The following is a 9,488-nucleotide window of genomic DNA, read 5'->3' on the forward strand; positions in this document are numbered from 1 at the left end:
AGCCATAGATTTCTTCAATACTTTGACACTAGGAAACCTCTCTCGACCCCTCGGCGATCCTCGACCCCTCGAACCCTCGACGACCTTGGAACCCTCGACCCCTAGACGACCCTGGAACCCTCGACCCTCGACCCTATAGAACCCTCGAACCCTCGACCCTGAAACCCTCGACCCTTGACCCCTTAACGACCCTCGACCCTCTACCCTAGTTCCCGACCCTCGACCCCTCGGCGATCCTCGACACCCTCGTTCCTGATAAAAATTAAGAAGAAGAAGAAGAAGAAGAAGAAGAAGAAGAAGAAGAAGAAGAAGAAAGAGGAGAAGAAGAAAGGAATAGCTAGAGGAGAAGATCGAAGAAAAAAAAGAAGAAAAAAAGAGGAGAAGAAGAAAGGAATAGTGGAGAAGAAGAAGAAATAGAATATATTCTATTTTCTCTTCTTCTCAACTATTCCTTTCTTCTTCTCCTCTTCTTTTTCTTCTTTTTTCTTCTTCTTATTTATTTCTCCTCTTCTTCCTCTCCTCCTCTTCTTCTTATTTAGTTCTCTCGACCCCTCGTCCCTCTGTCGACCCCTCGACGACCCTCGTCCCTGATAACATTTTTTTCTCCCCTCGACACCTCTCGACCTCTCGTCCCACTCTCGACCCCTCATCATCATCTATCACCCCCCTCGTTTTCTTTAGCATATATCCATGAACAAAATAGAGGAGAAGATCAAAGAAAAAAAGAAGTCTTCCTCTTCTTATTTTCCTTTTTCCACTCCTTCCTTTTCTTCTTCTTCTTCTTCTTCTTCTTCCTTCTTCCTTCTTCCTTCTTCCTCTTTTCTTCCTTTTCCTTATTTTACTTTTTCCTCTACACTAACCTAATTAAAATGCACTAACCTAAAATCGATATCTACTAACAAACTAAATAAAAAATTAATACATATATGAAAAAACATATATAAACAAAAAAATGCTATGAACATTATATTCATACATACATATATAGTCACATCCATTCATCATATAGCTATAAACAAAAAAATTAATACATATATGAAAAAACATATATAAAAAATGATATGAACAGAGCCTCGACGGCGGCGGCTCACAACGGGGGCGGCCGGCGAGGGCGACTTTGGCGGCGGCGATGGCGTCGGCGACGACCACGGCGTTGGCGGGGGCGGGCGGCGTCGGGGCAGCGCCTGGCGGTGACGGGGCAGGGGCGACGAGGACGGCGGGCTCGGGCGGCACGAGGCGTGGGGGACGGCGGGGGCGGCGCGGGCGACGACGGGGCGGCGCGGGGCAGTGCCTGGTGGCGACGGGGCAGGGGCGACGAGGACGGCGGGCTCGGGGCAGCGCGGGGCGCGGGCGACGGCGGGGGCGGCGACGACGTCGGGGCGGCGTGGGCGACGACGGGGCGGCGCGGGGCGCGGGCGACGACGGGGGCTGCGACGACGTGCGCGGGCGACGACGACGAGGAGCAGGGCGTCGGGGCAGAGGGCGGCGTCGGCGGCGGGGAGAATGAGGAACTGAATGAATTTTTTCACAAGTGTTGTATATATAGCAAGAGCATTGGTCGGCCTTTGGTCCCGGTTGGTGGCACCAACCGGGACTAAAGGGGGCATTGGTCACGATTCGTGGCACGAACCATGACCAATGCCCCCCTTTAGTCCCGGTTGGTGCCACCAACCGGGACCAATGGCCTGTGCTGCCCTGAACCCAAATATTTAGTCCCACCTCGCTAGTTGAGAGGGAGGCGCACCTGTTTATAAGGTGCGGTGCACCTTCCCTTTCGAGCTCCTCTCTAAAGCAGGCTTTCGGGCCTAACACTGCAATCTATGCCTGTGGGCCTACTGGGCCTCCCGCGGGCCTGAATCCTGGCCATGGTAGGGTTTATAGTCGTATTCAGGCCGTGGGGGCCCAGTAGGTGGCACTTTTTTGGTTTTTTGTTTTTTTCTTTCTACTTAGAACTAAATACTTATAGTTTTGTAGTGATTTCTTTTTTATTTTAGGTCACAAAAATTATACAATTTCTGTTAGTGCCATTAGTTTTAAAATTTGAATAGTTTAAATTTGATTTTTTTAAAATTTGTGTGAATCACTAGTTTACGAATAACTTTACTATAAAAATTGATTTTTGAATCAATCTTTTTCCTGCTATTTAATATTACTGTGTTTTATCATTATACTCAATTTGGTAATTTTAGTTAGTCATAACAAATATTATAGGGTGAGCCCTATTTTTTTTCAGTTTTTTTGTTTTGTTTTCTGCATTATTTATTTCCTTTTGTTTTTTGCTTTATTTTTTAATTTTTTTGCTTTTAGTTTTAGAAAAATTATAAACTTTCTGTTAGTGCCATTAGTTTTCAAATTTGAAAACACTATTTTAGTTTTTTTTGCTTTATTTATTTTATTTTGTTTCTACTTACAACAAAATACTTATTGTTGCTATTTTCATTTTTTTCCAGTTTTTTTGTTTTGTTTTCTGTATTATTTATTTTCTTTTGTTTTTTGCTTTATTTTTTAATTCTTTTTGCTTTTAGGTCAGCAAAATTATAAACTTTCTGTTAGTGCTATTAGTTTTAGAAAAAATATAAACTTTCTGTTAGTGTCATTAGTTTTCAAATTTGAATAGTTAAAATTTGAACATAGATGCACCTATAGAGAAAATTCGACCTAAATTCATAGTTTTCAAATGAACTCTGAAAAAGTTGGCATAGCATACTCGTTTGTTACAAATTTGGCATGGTATCATCATAATAGTTGCGGGAGAAAGTCTTCACTTTTTCTTCGCTTGTGTCATTTGCTTATTGCGCCATAACCATGGATAATCTTCATTGTTTATCGGGATGCTTGGGTCAGCCTTGACATTGAAGGGAGGAATTTCATGAAACTTTTCATAATCTTCAGACATGTCTGTCTTGCCGTCCACTCCCAGGATGTCCCTTTTTCCTGAAAGAACTATGTGGCGCTTTGGCTCATCGTATGATGTATTCGCTTCTTTATCTTTTCTTTATCACGGTTTGGTAGACATGTCCTTCACATAGATAACCTGTGCCACATCATTGGCTAGGACGAACGGTTCGTCAGTGTACCCAAGATTTTTCAGATCCACTGTTGTCATTCCGTACTGTGGGTCTACCTGTACCCCGCCGCCTGACAGATTGACCCATTTGCACTTAAACAAAGGGACCTTAAAATCATGTCCGTAGTCAAGTTCCCATATGTCCACTATATAACCATAATATGTGTCCTTTCCGCTCTCGGTTGCTGCATCAAAGCGGACACTGCTGTTTTGGTTGGTGCTCTTTTGATCTTGGGCGATCGTGTAAAATGTATTCCCATTTATCTCGTATCCTTTGTAAGTCAATACAGTCAAAGATGGTCCCCTGGACAACAAGTACAACTCATCACAAACAGTGTTGTCACCTCTGAGACGTGTTTCCAACCAACTGCTGAAAGTCCTGATGTGTTCACATGTAATCCAGTCGTCGCACTGCTCCGGCTGTTTGGAGCGCAGACTGTTCTTGTGTTCATCGACATACGGGGTCACCAAGGTAGAGTTCTGTAGAACTGTGTAGTGTGCTTGAGACCAAGAATATCCGTCCCTGCATATTATTGAGTCTCTTCCAAGAGTGCCTTTTCCAGTCAGTCTCCCCTCATACCGCGATTTAGGGAGACCTATCTTGTTAAGGCCAGGAATGAAGTCAACACAAAACCCGATAACATCCTCTGTTTGATGGCCCATGGAGATGCTTCCTTCTGGCCTAGCGCGATTACGGACATATTTCTTTAGGACTCCCATGAACCTCTCAAAGGGGAACATATTGTGTAGAAATACGGGCCCCAGGATGACAATCTCGTCGACTAGATGAACTAGGACGTGCGTCATGATATTGAAGAAGGATGGTGGGAACACCAGCTCGAAACTGACAAGACATTGCACCACATCACTCCTTAGCCTTGGTACGATTTCTGGATCGATCACCTTCTGAGAGATTGCATTGAGGAATGCACATAGCTTCACAATGGCTAATCGGACGTTTTCTGGTAGAAGCCCCCTCAATGCAACCGGAAGCAGTTGCGTCATAATCACGTGGCAGTCATGAGACTTTAGGTTCTGAAACTTTTTCTCTGGCATATTTATTATTCCCTTTATATTCGACGAGAAGCCAGTCGTGACCTTCATACTGAGCAGGCATTCAAAGAAGATTTCTTTCTCTTCTTCCGTAAGAGCGTAGCTGGCAGGACCTTTATACTGCTTCGGAGGAATGCCGTCTTTTTCGTGCAAACGTTGCAGGTCCTCCCGTGCCTCAGGTGTATCTTTTGTCTTTCCATACACGCCCAAGAAGCCTAGCAGGTTCACGCAAAGGTTCTTCGTCACGTGCATCACGTCGATTGAGGAGCGGACCTCTAGGTCTTTCCAGTAGGGTAGGTCCCAAAATATAGATTTCTTCTTCCACATGGGTGCGTGTGCCTCAGCGTCATTCGGAACAGCTAGTCCACCGGGACCCTTTTCAAAGATTACGTAGTGTAAATCATTGACCATAGCAAGCACGTGATCACCGGTGCACATGGCGGGCTTCTTCCGGTGATCTGCCTCGCCTTTGAAATGCTTGCCATTCTTTCGACATTGATGGTTGGTCGGAAGAAATCGACGATGGCCCAGGTACACATTCTGCCTGCATTTGTCCAGGTATATACTTTCAGTGTCATCTAAACAGTGCATGCATGCGTGGTATCCTTTGTTTGTCTGTCCTGAAAGGTTACTGAAAGCGGGCCAATCATTGATGGTCACGAACAGCAACGCCTTAAGGTTAAATTCCTCCTGTCTGTGCTCATCCCATGTACGTACACCGTTTTCATTCCACAGCTGTAGAAGTTCTTCAACTAATGGCCTTAGGTACACATCAATTTTGTTGCCGCGTTGCTTAGGGCCTTGGATGAGAACTGGCATCATAATGAACTTCCGCTTCATGCACATCCAGGGAGGAAGGTTATACATACATAGAGTCACGGGCTAGGTGCTGTGATTGCTGCTCTGCTCCCCGAAAGGATTAATGCCATCCGCGCTTAAAGCAAACCATACATTCCTTGGGTCCTTTGCAAACTCATCCCAGTACTTTCTCTCGATTTTTCTCCACTGCGACCCGTCAGCGGGTGCTCTCAACTTCCCATCTTTCTTTCGGTTCTCACTATGCCATCGCATCAACTTGGCATGCTCTTCGTTTTTGAACAGTCGTTTCAATCATGGTATTATAGGAGCATACCACATCACCTTCGCAGGAACCCTCTTCATGGGGGGCTCGCCGTCAACATCACCAGGGTCATCTCGTCTAATCTTATACCGCAATGCACCGCATACCGGGCATGCGTTCAGATCCTTGTATGCACCGCGGTAGAGGATGCAGTCATTAGGGCATGCATGTATCTTCTCCACCTCCAATCCTACAGGGCATACGACCTTCTTTGCTGCGTATGTACTGTCGGGCAATTCGTTATCCTTTGGAAGCTTCTTCTTCAATATTTTCAGTAGCTTCTCAAATCCTTTGTCAGCCACAGCATTCTCTGCCTTCCACTGCAGCAATTCCAGTACGGTACCGAGCTTTGTGTTGCCATCTTCACAATTGGGGTATAACCCTTTTTTGTGATCCTCTAACATGCGATCGAACTTTAGCTTCTCCTTTTGACTAATGCATTGCGTCCTTGCATCGACAATGACCCGGCGGAGATCATCATCATCGGGCACATCATCCGGTTCCTCTTGATCTTCAGCAGCTTCACCCGTTGCAGCATCATTGGGCACATCGTCTGGTTCCTCTAGATCTTCACCAGCTCCCCCCGTTGCAGCATCACCGTATTCAGGGGGCACATAGTTGTCATCGTAGTCTTCTTCTTTGCCGTCTTCCATCATAACCCCTATTTCTCCGTGCCTCGTCCAAACATTATAGTGTGGCATGAAACCCTTGTAAAGCAGGTGGGAGTGAAGGATTTTTCCGATTAGAGTAAGACCTCGTATTCCCACATTCAGTGCATGGACAACACATAAAACCATTCTGCTTGTTTGCCTCAGCCGCATCGAGAAACTCATGCACGCCCTTAATGTACTCGTTGGTGTGTCTGTCACCGTACATCCATTGCCGGTTCATCTGCGTGCATTATATATAATTAAGTGTCCAAATTAATAGAAGTTCATCATCACATTAAAACCAAAGTGCATACATAGTTCTCATCTAACAACATATAGCTCTCCAGAGCATCTAATTAATTAAACCATACATTGAAACTATGTAAAACATTTCAATGCGAAAACAAATGCGATCATAATCGCAACCATGGTAACAATTGATCCAACGGCATAATGATACCAAGCCTCGGTATGAATGGCATATTTTCTAATCTTTCTAATCTTCAAGCGCATTGCATCCATCTTGATCTTGTGATCATCGACGACATCCGCAACATGCAACTCCAATATCATCTTCTCCTCCTCAATTTTTTTTCCTTCAACAAATTGTTTTCTTCTTCAACTAAATTTAACCTCTCGACAATAGGGTCGGTTGGCATTTCCGATTCACATACATCCTAGATAAATAAAATCTATGTCATGTTGGTCGGCATAATTTTCATAAACAATAAATGAACCAATAGTTATAAAGATAATATACATACCACATCCGAATCATAGACAGGACGAGGGCCGACGGGGGCGGATACCAAAACCATCGCACTATATAAGATGCAATAATAAATGTAAGAAAATGATACAAGTATCTATCTAAACATACAAGTAAGAATATTTTTCCTTTTAGAAAGAAGATAAGAACAAGAGGCTCACCACGGTGGTGTCGGTGATGAGATCGGCGCGGGTGATCGACGGCGGTGAAGACGGGGACGGGGCGTGACGGACCGCTAAATCTAGACAAATCTCGAGGAAAATGGAGCTTGGAGGTCGAGCTTCGAGAGGAGAAAGCTTAAGTAGTGTGGCTCGGGCATTCCATCGAACACCTCATGTGCATAGGAGGTGAGCTAGAGCACCACAAAGCTCTCTCCCCCTCGGCCAGAAAAAACAGAGCACTGTGCTCTGCTCCTGCGCGAGGGGGTATATATAGGCACCTCATTGGTCCCGGTTGGTGACATGAGCCGGGACTAAAGGGGAGCCTTTGGTCCTGGTTCAAGCCACCAACCGGGACCAATGGTGGTGGGCCAGGAGCGAGGCCCATTGGTCCCGGTTCATCCCACCAACCGGGACCAAAAGGTCTAGATGAACCGGGACCAATGGCCCACGTGGCCCGACCGGCCCCCTGGGCTCACGAACCGGGACCAATGCCCACATTGGTCCCGGTTCTAGACTGAACCGGGACTAATGGGCTGACCCGGCCTGGACCAAAGCCCTGTTTTCCACTAGTGTCCCAAAAACAGGGTTCGCAAAGGAGTGGGACAAACCAGCAACAACAACAACCATGGGTATGATTTTGATTAATTTGGTCCTTGTCAAATAAGCGAAAAACCAATCCCATCGCCAAGGATTGCAATTGACGTTACGCCGAGGATCATAATTACCAGAAAAAGTGAGTTGTCGTGCATGCAGATTCTTTTTATGGAGTAGATACAATTTTTTTTGTGGATACTGGTGCCTCAGATCACATTACCAGTGAGCTAGGGAAGTTAATGATAATAAAATAGGCAGTTTTTTGATTAAATTAATCCACGAATAAATCATGAGCATGACATGGACAACATTGATAACACACTGATTACGATCTAACAGAGTATGTACTACGCATATAGTAGAAATATCTACGCATATCGCTAGTACTGCTACAACAGAAATAAACACGAGAGAGATAAACGATGTATGCCCTCCAATCGGCCACGCGGCGATGGTGGCGGTGACCTTCTTGTCGGCCTCGGCCTTCTCAGCGGAGGCACGATCGGTGTCGGTCGACATGGTGATGATAAAGGTGATGCGGACGTAGGTGAACAGAAGCGAGCAGTCGCGTAGTCGCTACCCAAAAACCTAATCGCCCCTCTCCCGTACAGGATCCAAAGAGGCGGGGTTTCGGAGGCCTGCTCTCTCGTCAACTGTGTACGTGGTGAACGGGACGGAGTCGCCGGTGGCAGGAGCAGCAGAGGAACGACGTGGGCGTGGAGGCGGAGATGCGTTCTGTTTCGTGAGCGGCTAGGGTTGGCAGCGCCCCACATATATATGTGCGGCCGCGCATGGAGAGACATGGGCTGAACCCACGTCCAAGTCGGTAGCCCACGATCCGACGTCTCAGATCGTGGCCCTACCTGTCAAAGACTCTCCGTTCCTGACCGGCAAAAAGAAGCGCATAGGAGTGAGCTCGGCTCGGCTCAATCCCGCAACCCGCGGCGCGGCGCATCGTGATGAGGCGAGCGGAAGAGGAGTGCGCGAGGGCCTCATCTCTTCTCAAACTCCAATAGCATGAGGGAGAGAATCCCTTATAAACCACTCCAACTCTCCTTCCACTTCCGGGGTGGGACTAAACTTCCCACCACCTTGTCATGCCACCTACATGGGCCCTTAGAGATCAAATCTGAAATTGTCATATGGGCTCTAGGTCCATCTCATATTTCAACAATCCCCCACCAGATCTCAGGGGCCCAGTTTGTCCTTTGTTCCAAACGCTGTTTTGATATACCAGCATCTTAGTGGAGACCGATTAAGGTTGAGCTTCACCTAGACCAAGTAGTTACACTCCTTCACAACTGAACAATGGACTATGCCTTGAATTGTCAGTTTGGCGTCAGGAAGTTTCACCACAAGTCTCACTGATACGAGGCTGCCGAAGGCCGACCCCTCGGGTGGAGCATATTAGTCACACTCCTGGCCTATTCATGAGCTTGCTAGAGATCACCCCAATCTCATGGACTGTGACCAGCAGTCAGGCTCATATAGGTGTGTTCCTCCAAAGATCGCTCTGTAGGATAGCATCTTGCTTATGCATATAAGCCTTGGAATACATTAAGACAGTAGTCATCCTTCCATACAGTTTCCGAGAGTATTGCATCTCCAACGGAGTTGGTTAGTAAAGTTACTCTCCTCAGTTCACCACTGGCTTGTTTTCCCAGGTCCTACTTCACGGGATCTCCGATCACATAGGTTGGATTACTATCATGGCAACTCATGTGGGTCTCATACCCATCTCCCTTGATGCGCTATCTATCACAACACGTGAGAGCCCTTTAGTAAAGGGATCTGCCAGATTCTTAGCCGTTTGAATATAATCCAACGCTATCACTCCGGAGTTCCTCAATTTTCTGACAGCTTTCAATATCATTCTTATGTGTTTGTTGGACTTCATGTTGTCCTTTAAACTCTTCACCTTGACAATAACTGTTTGATTGTCACAGTTCATAAGGTGGCCAGAACCGGCTTCTCAACCACTGGCAAGTCCATCAACAGATCTCGAAGCCATTCTGCTTCGCCACCCGATGTTTCTAATGCTGTTAATTCTACTTCCATTGTCGATCTTGTTAAG

The sequence above is a fragment of the Triticum urartu genome, chromosome 7A, assembly GCF_056163025.1.
Source record: "Triticum urartu cultivar PI428250 chromosome 7A, HENAU_Tu73, whole genome shotgun sequence".
NCBI classification, from domain to species: domain Eukaryota; kingdom Viridiplantae; phylum Streptophyta; class Magnoliopsida; order Poales; family Poaceae; genus Triticum; species Triticum urartu.